The sequence below is a fragment of the Phyllostomus discolor genome, chromosome 5, assembly GCF_004126475.2.
Source record: "Phyllostomus discolor isolate MPI-MPIP mPhyDis1 chromosome 5, mPhyDis1.pri.v3, whole genome shotgun sequence".
In the NCBI taxonomy this organism is placed as follows: domain Eukaryota; kingdom Metazoa; phylum Chordata; class Mammalia; order Chiroptera; family Phyllostomidae; genus Phyllostomus; species Phyllostomus discolor.
The window spans coordinates 31,975,863-31,987,587 of NC_040907.2; positions in this window are offsets into that span (position 1 = coordinate 31,975,863).

Here is an 11,725-nt window from a genome sequence, read left to right on the forward strand (position 1 = left end):
GGAGTAGAGCATGCAGGGTGAGTGACAGCGCGACCTGCACGAATGGCCTAACTGTCCGTGCTTCAGTGTTAACACCTGCCATGTGGGGCTAACGAGAGAACCTACCACAGGGTGTAGCAATAATTAAATGCTTCAGCCTGAATCATGTGCTTAGCACAGAGCCTGGGACACAGTGAGAATTCATCACAGTAATGGGTGGGGGGGGGCTATAAGGTCTCAGATCTGGGAGGTCCATCTTGTCTAGTTTGCAAACAGAACAGTTAGTCTGTCCCTTGGGTGGAAGTGCCCTAGGAACAGGTCCTGAGTTGTCCTTGTGAGTGTCCAAAGACTGCATGCAGTGCGGTTGCAGAGAATTCAGTGACTTGTGAGTGAAAATGAGGGTGGGTGCCAGAGAGGGGCAGCTCAGGTCCTCACTCTGGACACAGGTTTGAATTAGCCTGGCCCAAGCAGGTAAGAGAGTCTGGGGTGGTGGGGGGCACTCCACATCTGCCCAGATCTGACGACTCCAGGGCTCCCTTCCCTGGCTCCATAGTGAGAGTTGGCAATTCTACGGGGACTCCAGCCAGAAGCACCAGGCTGTCACACTAAGCCGGCAGGAATCCAGAAATCCCCAAATCCTGGCAAAGAAAGCATGTGTTGAGCCTTGAAGGCATTTACAGACCACAGATTCCTCTGGAAGCTCCACATTCACGTGTACTGTCTGCTCTCTATAACCTGCAGCTGTTGGTTCTGCTGGGCAGAAATCGTAGCTGCTAAAGGGGTGCAGCAGTTTCCAGGTTGCAGAGCACTTCGTGCTCATGACATCACCGAATGGTACAACGGCTTGATACTTGTTAGCAGCCACATTTCACAACTGTGGAAGTGGAGGCTCAGGAGGGAAGTGGAGCCGGGCTCCCGTGGCTGGACTAAACGACAAGACATTCTGAGACTGGAGTCAGAGAACAGAATCTGGCTTGCAGTCTATGCAATCTTGCTTCAGTTTAAAGAGAAGGATTTGATCCTCTTGGAGTTGTTGTGGCTGTAAACCCTGACACCTTCCTGTTGCCCTGAGGGGGGCTGTGCGATTCCCAAATATCTGCCACCACCCTCCACCCCCTGCCCACACTGTCCTTTTCAAGCTCCTCCCCACGTCACAAATGTCCAACATTATCTGACGAAAGCCAGCCTTCCCTCCTGTGGGGAAGGCTCCATCTGAGGCTGATGGGGGCAGCCCCGCATGGAGTCTGGCCCTTCACCTCACCTCACAACAGACCCCTGAAAGGTGACACTGGACAAGGGACAGGGAAGCCCTAGGTGGCTGGAGGGTCCAAGGCTTTCTTTTTGTTTCCCTCATAGGCAGACTCTTTGTCTTTGAGTTTCAGCTGTTTTACTAGGATGTGCTGAGGTGAGAGTTTTCTTTGTAGTTGTCCTGTTCAGGCCTCCTGTTGCTTCTGCAATCTGTGGCTTGATTCCCCCACCACTCCAGTTTTGGAGTACTTGCAGCCATTATCTTTTCCCCATTCTCTCCCTCCTGTCCTTCTGGGACCTAATTGTATACATGTTCAACCATTTGACATAATCCTGCAGGTCTCTCACACTCTCTTCTGTGTTTTCTAGCCTTTTTATCCTCTCTCTGTTTCCGTCTGGTTATTTTTCTGCTAATCTATCATACGGTTCACTAATCCTCTCTTGTGCCTTCTCTGCCATAAAATTCATCTATTCAGCTCTTAATTTCAGTTGTTAACTTTTCGGTTCTAGAATTGCCACTTGATTATTTTTCAATGATTCCATTTTTTTTGTTGACTCTCTCTTCTTATTTATTTTCTGGAATGTAGTAAACACTTTAAAGTCCATGTTTGAGAACTCTTGTTTCTATTGCTTGTTTTATTGCTCTTGGTTTGGGTTATTTAGTCTTATCTCTTGGAATGCCAGATAATTTTTTATTAAGTGTCCAACATTGTACTGTGGCTCTGGATGATGTCATCTTCCTCAAGAGAAGATTTACTTTTGCTGCTGACAGGCAGCTAAAGAAGGGACAGCACCTGGCCACCCCCCCCCCCCCCTACCCCAGCTCAGTCTGGGAGCTGTGCTTCTGTCTTTCTGAGTCTGGTTTATATGTGGCTAACAAGTACTCTCAGGGGATAGCCCTTTGGGCTCCCCAACTAAAAGCTGAGTTTTTTTTTTTTTTTAAACAAGGCCTCTGTTCTTTTTAAGCCCTACATTCTGATTTTAACTTCCCAACTCCATGCCAAGGTTACTGCCCCCCTACAAACTGCATGATGCCTTAAGGGAAAAAAATGAAACCACATATTATTTCTTTTCTCTTCAAGATTTTAGCCCCTAAAGTTCTTACTGCCTTGGTAGCTCTTCCATGTCCTAAAACAGAGTTCTTATATATTTAATCCCACATTTTTAGTTATCCTCAGTGAGTGAGTGAGTTGGTCGGATTCAAGTTAGCCAGAAGCAAGTCTAAGTGAAAATCTGAAATGAGCACTTTCAGATTGCTAATTCAATGGTGATATGCTGAGCACTTTCAACAACATGAGATCAAGTATTACTGTTATATCCCCATTTAGTAGATGAGGATATTGAGGCACAGAAAGATTAAACTCATCCAAGACCACAGACTACCAGGGGTGGTGCCAGGACTTGAAACCTGGCGTCCTGACCCCGAAGCCTGGGCTCTCACCTTAGCACAGTGCTAGGTTTGCTGAATGCTTGTTGACTGAGCTCCAGCAACAGCTAGAATCTCCAAGAAACTCCTAGGAGCTCGGAGCATAGACTCTCCTCAGGGCCCTGCAGAAAAGCTTCTGTAATTAGCATTTACACAGCTCAACTGTCAACAGCACAGGAGGAGGCAGGGTGTGTTTTGTGTGTCTTTCCAGAAGGTAAACTCCTTGGCTTGGCACACTAGGTTCAACAAAAGGAATGCCTGCCCAGGGGCTGAGCTTCCAAGTGCTAACTGCCAGTGAATGATTCTTATCTGGTCCTGGTTGGCAGAGCTGCCTCTGGAAGACAAAACTACTTCCAGAGTTTCTACCCCAAGCAGAGAAAGGGCTAAGGGCCCTTTCTGCCCCCACCCTGGTTAATTGGGATCTGGGGTGCACAGGGGTGAGGTGTTAAGGTAATTTAGCTGTTGCAATTCAATTTGTCCTGCCAGTGTGCCTAGAGGGCCCTCCAGCTGGCGTTGGCGCAGTACTGGATGCTCTCATGGTGGGCACTCTGGCGAGCTCTGTTGCATCCCTGGTGCTGTTCCCTAAGTCCTTCTGGTTCTCCCCCCCTTCGGAACACATGTTAAGATTGTACTTCCTGAATGCTTTGTGATTAGGTGGGGCTGTGTGACTAGTTCTAGCCAATGAATTGTGACCTGTGTGACTTCTAGGCTGGAGTATTTAATTTTGGAAGCAGGACCTTCAGCGCTGGTGCTGTTGCTATCCCAGACCCTTCAAGCCCTTTCTACTTCATCCCAAACCCAGCCCTTCACAGCACTGCCTGAGCAGCAGGGGAGGTCATTGCTCTGAATTTGCAGTTGTTAGGGTTGGAACTGACTGTCTTTTCAGTGAGCACGCCAAGCTGCTCAGGCTGTAGAGATCACCTAGTTGGATCCCTTCACCTACAGATGGGGGAAACTGAGGCTTGGAGTGGGAAAAGCCATGGAAGGAGTCTGTGACCAAGCCAGAACAGACCCAGCCAAGACTCTGACCACTGCCACTGAGCTGACCCTGACCCTGATCAAGCAGTCACCCTTTCTGCTGCCCTGCCTCTGGCGACAGAGGCCTCATGGCCTCTGTTTGGAAGTCCATGCCCGAAGCAGTTGGGGGCAGAGGCAGACACTCAAGGCTGGGCCTCAGATGCCCAGGGCTCTTGGTTTGGGCCTGTGGGTAACTTAGGAGGACTGGGGCCCCTTCCTGGGCCTCAGCTGTCCAAATGTAGAGGGAAAGGTTTAATCACGCTGGTCTCCGAACTTTGCATCCTGCTGCCCCACCCTCAACCACCTGTGACTTGTGAAGGTGGCAATGGGGACCTGTTCAGAAATTATCACCAATGTATCAAAAGTGTTCGTAAAAATGGTACATTTATCTGCAATATGGCTGGTCTTTGCTTTGGTTACAATCAAGCCCTTCCCCTGAGAAGTAACCTGCTGCCCAGGGGTCAAACACTTTTCCTGTGTTAACACAGTTAATCTTCACTACAACCCTGCGAGCTGCTGCAGTCCTGAACTCAGGTCACAGTGATGAAACTGAGGCTCAGACAAGGGAAGGCACTTTCCCCAGTGTCCGCAGCTGTAATAGTAAAGCTGGGATTCAAACCTGGTTCCTTCAGATTGAAAAGCCTGTGTTGTTTCTGCTACACCAGAATTTCTGCTTACTGCAAAGTATAACGATGTTTGATTATTAAAAACACATAGAAATTGATTATTATTCAGCCAATCATCAACAAGTTTGGGACCCGAGAAGGGTGGTTCTCAGTAGGCGGAGGCAAGAGCTCCAGAGGAGGGGTCTCTGTCTGAAGCCCCTTGAGGTCAGCCGACCCCCCTCACCCTGCCCCAGCACACGGATCTGGGATGTCTGTGTTGTACAAGGCAGTTACCTGACCAGGGGCAGCAGCTGGTCCTCCTGGCCCCAGGTTCCTGCTCTAAGGGCCCAAGAGCCTCTGGGTGACGTCAGGCATCAGCCCTTAGTCCGTCCCAGCTCCCTGTCCTCTAAGTATGATCGAGGAACTTGTTTGCTCAGTCTAAACCTTTGCCCCTCACTGTGAATCCCTCTATTCCCCTTAATCTTAGCCCATTTGTTCCCCCTCAGTCCCTGAAAGTCTGGGCCAACCTCCTCCCTTGATCCCCCCACCCCCACAGCCCCAGTGCTCTCTATCCCCCGCACCTTCCCCTCCCCGCTGCAGCCCATTCTCAGGGAACCTCCCACATCATCATTACTCATCGCTGGCTTATTTACCACCCTAGAAATTTCTCAGCCACTGCCAACTGAACTCTGCCTCCCCAGAGCTCAAACAACAGCCATACCCCTAACACAGCCCACCCCAAGTGGCAGGCACAGGCACAGGCATAGGCATGTGTGAACACACACACACACACACACACACCCCTGCTGGAAACCAGCCTTGAAGATGAAGTCTGAAGGTGTGGCTTTCCAGCTCCTGCCTCTGACTCCTGGGCCCCATCGTGCTCATCCCCGAGTGCATGTGCATGCACAAACACACACATACACACATCACACGGTGGGCATTCAGTGACAGACATGCCCGAAAATACAAACACAAATGCATCACACACTGAGAATTACAGAAACAGACTGATAAACAGGTAAACAGACACTCTCTCAGTTGCCTGCCTATATATACGGTGGCAATGAGGTGCTGCCCAGCAGAGATACCTCTGGAGACTTCTCTTTGCCAGGAAGTGTGGGGCGGAGGGGAGCTACTTTGGCAGTAAGAAGAACAGGAGCCCTGGGAGAGGTGATGAGGGGCCAGGGACCATTCCAGCTGCTCTGATGGCGTCCTCCCATTTCCAGCAGGTTCCATGCCTGCAGCAGGCATGTGCTCGCAATTCTTCTTACTGGTGCTTGGTTTTGCTGACTTTGGTCTACATGGTGTCTGCTGGCCTGGCTTCTGGTCCTGGTCCAGCTGAGAGGCCCCAGTGACACAGGACTCTCTCTGCAGCAACCAAGTTCTGTGTTCTTTAAACCAATTCTGTACCCAGTAAGGTGAGATGACCCTGGCTACTTTGGGGTCCCTGCTCTCTCCTGCTCTCTCTGGCACAGACTTGCCCACCAACCTCCTCAGACCACGGCCCTAGTAAGGGCCGTGTCTGTGGCCAGACTAGGATCCCAGCCTCAGTATGGGCCTAAGCTTCCGCTCCCTGAAACTCAGCTGCTTGGACCAAGAGGGAGGGGTGGAGGGAGGGGACTGGAGGCTGGCTGGAGTAGAACTGCCTTCCTGCCTACCTCCTTCAAAGGCTTTGGGACCAGCTTTTCCTATTCCAGCCAAGTCCTGCCTGTCCCCTCTGAGGGAATTCAGTATTCTTGGCACAAATGCCCTGCCCTGTGCCCCCTAGTTCCTTGGCTCCTCTCCTCCAATGCCCAATCCTCCACTGGACACTTAGCTACCTTCCCTCCTCATCACAAGTGGACCTCATTACCCTTGTCATTACTCTGAACCATTACATCTCTGAGAAGCCCAGGCATGCTACTCTCGACTGTAACCCTGTTGCTACCACTACAGAAACACGGGTACCGCAGCTACTACTGTCAAACACTGTTCTAAGCCCTTTGTGTGATTAACTCATTTGAACCTTGTGACAATAACATAGGTTGATGCTATTGCCATCTCTGTTTCCAGATGGGGACATGGAGGCTCAGAGAGGTTGACTGAAATGGTGATAACATGTGGCAGAGCTGGGATTCAAACCTAGGTGGTATGTCTTCACTACAGCTCCACAGTCCTCTTGCTGCAACTGTTCTCTGAGCTGATGCAATCCTGGAACTCTGCATTTCCTCCATGAGCCTCTTTTCTCCACTTCTTTTTGCATCCACCAAGAACCTGCACACCTTACTTCACATACTCGCTTGCAGTTTACCTTGTCTTGCAACTTAATCTGTTGCTTAGCAAAGCCTCAACCCTGCATCAGCCAAGCTTCCTGCTTCCTCCAAGTTTGTGCCCAAACTGCTAAGCCTCGTAGGTGAGAAGAAAATTGTGAGCCGAGCAGCACAGGCTCTGAGCATCCCTGTCTCTGGCAGCTCCTGGGCCCTCAGGCTCCCAGGAAACCTCCCCCTTTCTGGTCAGTGCTCATGAACCCCTTAAAACAAAACCTGCCATGACCAGTGTGGCCCAGATGGTTGGGCATAGTCCTGCAAGAGGAAAGGTCACCTATTCAATTCCCGGTCAGGGCACATGCCTGGGTTGTGGGCTTGGTGCCTATTGATGTTTTTCTCCCTCTCTTTTTCCCCTCTCTTCCCCTCTCTCTAAAAACAAATAAAATCTAAAAAAAAAAAAACCCTCCTGTAATCCCATATCTTCCTCTCTGCTCTTCTTGAAAATGGTGTCCACACTCCCTACTTTACCTCCTTCTCAAGAGTCAGTCCACCCCAATCTGGTTTTTGTCCCATCACTCGCTCTCTCCAAGCCCACTAGCTCCTTCCTTGTTGCTGAACTCCACGAACACTGTTCAGTCCTTGGCTAACTTGGCTTCTCCATAGCTTTGGCCCCACTGAATGCTCCCTCCTGGAAACACTCTCTTCCTCTTGGAAACAGGCTCCTTAAACTTCACCTTCTTCCACAAAGCCCAGACTGCCGCCAGAAACCTGGGTTTCATCCTCGCTCCTCCTTCTCCCTCAGGCTTTCCTCTGAGGTTTCTCATCCAGTCCTCCATCAGCCTGCTACCAGGCCCCACAGATTCTCCCCTCCAGGTGTCTCTAGGATCCAGGCCTTCCTCTCTGGTCCCCTTCTCTGCTTCCTTCCCCATTTCTCCCTACTGGTTAAAATCTCAGTCCTGGCTCCCTCCAGGTAGACCTTGTGACTGTGTTGGAGTAGAGCTGAACCCTGCAGGTGTGGTCTGGTGAGCATGCCGCTCCTGGGTCTGAGCCATGAGTTGAGTTGACCATCACCTGGCCAGCTCCAGCTCAACCACCAGAGTGCAGCTGGGGCATCACTCCCTCCAGGAAGCCTTCCTTAACTGCCCAAACCAGCAGGTGACCTGTTGACTGGGGACGGGTCTAGGTCTGCACCTCCCGATGGTCTTCCTTGAAGACCAGGATCCTATTTACCTTGCAGCCGCATCCCCGGTGCAGTGCCCGAGTCTCCCAGGGGCCCAGGGAACGCTGCTTAAACAAATGGTGAAGGGAGGAATTGGTCAGAGGGGCTTCTGATGTGCTGATGTGGCTCCTGTCTTTCTGGCTTCACCTGTCTCATGGTTTTGAAGTTGCTCTGTGCCCAACTTCTCCCGATTCCCTCCTCACTTTGGGCCTAGGAGGGTGTCGTGGGCAGCTAGGTGAGAACTGAAGGTGGATTCTAGGGCAGATTCTTACCAGTTAAAAAGGGAAGAGATGAAGGTAGAGCAGAAGAATCCCAAGGCCACTCTTGCTGTGTGCCTCCCTTTCTGTTTCCCTCTGTTTGTTGTTGTTGTTGTTGTTGTTGTTTGTTTCCTTTTCATCTCTTTTTGAAGAACTCTGTCTCAAGGCTCCAGGTTTCTGACGTCTTGTCGAGGCACTACTCAGCTCCCTTGGGATTTAGGGCTGGATGGAGTGTCTCCTCCATTCCTTAGAGCCCTCCCTCCTCACTGCCCTCTCCCTTCTCTCTCACCCCCTTGCCCTCCCTCCAGCCTCCTCCAACTCCTGGCTTTCACTTGCCTGAGACACTGGGTGAGCCGCTGAACACCCAGGGCTGGCAGGACGGAGGGATCCCAAGAGATCCGGGAGGCGGCAGGGGTGCAGGCACAGACTTGGGATGAAATGGGTTAGCAGGCTGGTCTCCCTCACTCACCGGCCTGGCTGCTCGGAGATCCGGGGCTCGGCGGGTTGGCAAAGGCGCTGGGGACCCCGCGAGCAGTCCCTGGTGGCCACGGGCGGGCGGGGAGAACCGAGAGCGAGCGGTGGGCGGCGGCCGGTTGCCCGGATTCCAGGGGGTCCTTTGGCTCCCCTCTGACCCCAGGAGGAGCCGCGGTCGGATCTTCGGATCTTCGGGGTCCTGCTTCCCCCTCTGCCGTCCTTGTCCCCCTCCCTCCTCGGTTGCACGGATTTCAAGACCCTACGGAGAACCCCAGCCCTCCCACCCACTCCAGTCTAGACTTTGCGAGTCCGCCGTGGACACACTGCCACTCTCCCGCGAGGGGTGCAGGTAGCACTGGTTCTGTTTTCAGTCTCAAACGGATTCCCCACCTTCCCTGGAGGCGATGGGGACGGAGCTGTGGGAACCGTGAGATTTTTCCAGGGATGGTGCTTGTTCTCAATCACCCTTCCCCAATCACCCTCCACCAATCCTGCCCCTAGAAAGGGGCGTGGCCACAAGCCCCTTAAGGAGCTCTGTCTCCTGGCAGGATTGGGAAGGGCCCCTTGGGGTTGAAGGACGGGGAGGGGGTGCCCAGGTTAAGGCCCACCTGCCGGGACTGTGACAGAGACGACTGGGTGGGCACGAGAGGTGCTGACTTTCCAGACCCCGAAGTTCAGCTGGAAGAGGCCCCCAACTTCCCCCTTCATTCACTCACCCATGCAATCCTAAACTCTCCCTGATGTGAACAGGTGCCAGGCACCCTCCATCCTGAGAGAGGCCCTGTGAGGGTGGTGCTGTCCTTAGCCCCCATCTGCAGATAAGGAGACGGAGGCACAGTGGCCCTGTGGGCAGAACCAGGATGTGAGTCTTTCCCCCAACTTCACCCCCAGCCTGGTCAGTCCCCCAGGGGGGCCAGCAGGGGTGTGACATGTAGAGGTCTGCCTGGACCAAGCACTCCCCCACTTTTGTTGTGTTCTCTTCACGCAGCCAGGGGCCTGCAGGGCACAGCCACAGTTGAGGTCAGAACAGGCCACTGGCCCTGGCTGGTATGGCTCAATGGATTGAGCACCCATCTGTGGACCTGGGCTCATGGGTTCGATTCCCAGTCAGGGGACATGCCTGGGTTGCGGGCTGGGTCCCCAGTAGGGGGCATGTGAGCGGCAACCACACATTGATGTTTCTCTCCTTCTCTTTCTCCCTCCCTTACTCTCTCTAAAAATAAATAAATAAAATATTCTCTTTAAAAAAAGAAAATAAAAAGAACAGGCTATTGGATAGAACTGATTTTGTTTATTGTACAGACCGCTGGCAGGGCAGGGTCCAAAGAGCTGCCCCTGTCCACACCTCCTCCCACGTGTAGCTATTGGAGGGTGCAGGAGCTGCTCAGAGGTGAGAGGGCATTTCTCCATAACAGTACCCACCACACCACCTCTTCTCCTTGGCCCAACTCCACCTTTTCTCCAAAGCATGGATAGGGAGAAGATGTGTGTCTCCTCACGGACCGCTCCAGTGACCAGGTCGAGGGGACGGGAGTGCCCAGAGTGAAGATACACTCGGGAAGGGGGTATCTGGACATTCGCTGTGCTGGGGGGAAGGAGAGCTCAAGGAGCCCATGGCAGGAGGAAAGAGAGCAGAACCAGAGGCAGGCCTTGAGAACTCCCACCCAGTTTCACAGGTCCTTCGAACCCCACCCAGTTCCTTTCCAATGGACATAGCTCTTGCTTTTCTAGGTGCTTGTTCCATAATTTATTCCACTCTGATCCCCAACACCGCTTTGTGCCTTGCCCTGTCAGTCTTTGGGGATACCGTAGGCCTGCCGTGGGGAGATCAAGGCTGGGACAGGTTGATGGTGGGCCAGGGTGGGAGAACATCTTCCCCACAGCTCAGGCTCCCCCTGCCTCCTTTCACCCCCTGCACCCTTGGGCACCTTGTGGGGGGTGATGCAGGTGAGGATGGAAGATAGACAGGAGGAGGGGTTACTTATTGACCAAGGAAGGGCCACCAGGCCTGAATTACTGTTGATGATAATGAAGTTGAGGGAAAGGAGGAAGGAAAGGAGAAGGGGCAGGGGCAGGCAGGAAAGAGGAGAAGAGGAGGAAAGTGCAAGGGGGGGAGTTGACTCCCCTCAGGCTGGAAGAACCCAGTGCTCCACAGCTGGCCAGAGTAAGTGAAATCGAGCCCCTTTAGGGAGGTCTATCCCTTCACAGTCAGGGAGTTGGCCCCTGCGACCTGTGCAGACAATCACCGAAGGCAGAGCCTTGGGTGGGGCGAGAGAGGAGACCTGGGCACAAGGCATGGCTCCACAGTCTCTCACCACGGGACTGGATGAGTCTTTTTCCTGCAGGGTCTCGGCTTTCCCATCTGTACAGTGAGAGGGTCTCTCTCGCTTTTGGTCAGCCTTTCCAACATCCACTGGGTATATCTTCTGTATGCCCAGCCCTCTGCCTGCTACTCTCCAGAGGGGGAAATAGACCAGGACCACTCATAGTGATGTGGGCTATGATGGAGAGAGTCCTGGGGTGGTGGAAGCACAGCGAAATCAGGGGACACTTCCAAGAGGAGGTGCCACCTGCACTGATCCTTCGAGAATGTGACTCTTCCTAGCTTGGCCCTCTGCTCACCAAACTAGGGCAGAGGCCACAAGGAGGGAATGTCTCTGTAGAGATTACGAAGGTGCAGGTGTATGAGGAGGGGTGTGGAGGGAGGAATGATGTTTTCTGTACAGCCACATGCACCTGGGCCAGGTCCTCCTCAGCCCAAACTCTGTGGGTATGTGGGGCCTTCAGGGGTTCTGCAGAGAAATCCTGTGAATTTTTTTCCATTAAATTTAGGCTGTTAACATTTTGTGAGTACCTACTCACAAAATTAACATTTTGAGCCCTGATGGTGACTGGAAAAGGGCAACATACAGTAGGTTTAAATAGGATTAATAATTGTTTTGTGAAAAAGAAGACTTCAGCCTGCCTGGAGACTGCTGAGAGAGGGAGACACAGGCTGGTGGAAGAGGACCAGGAGGGCACTGTGGTTACAGGGATTCTTGGAACTAGGCCTTTAAAGGTGGAGGTGTTGATAGGTACAGGGGGGCCTCCAGGGGAACATAAGCCAGGGCTTGGAGACTGGAATGTGTTTAGATTGTTCAGGAGGAGTGAGAGGGTAGGGGAGAAGAAGGGAGGCCGGAGGTCTTGTCTGGAGTCAAACACCAAGAGTCTCAAGAGAGGTCTCAGCTCAAGAGCCACCTCCTCCAGGAAGC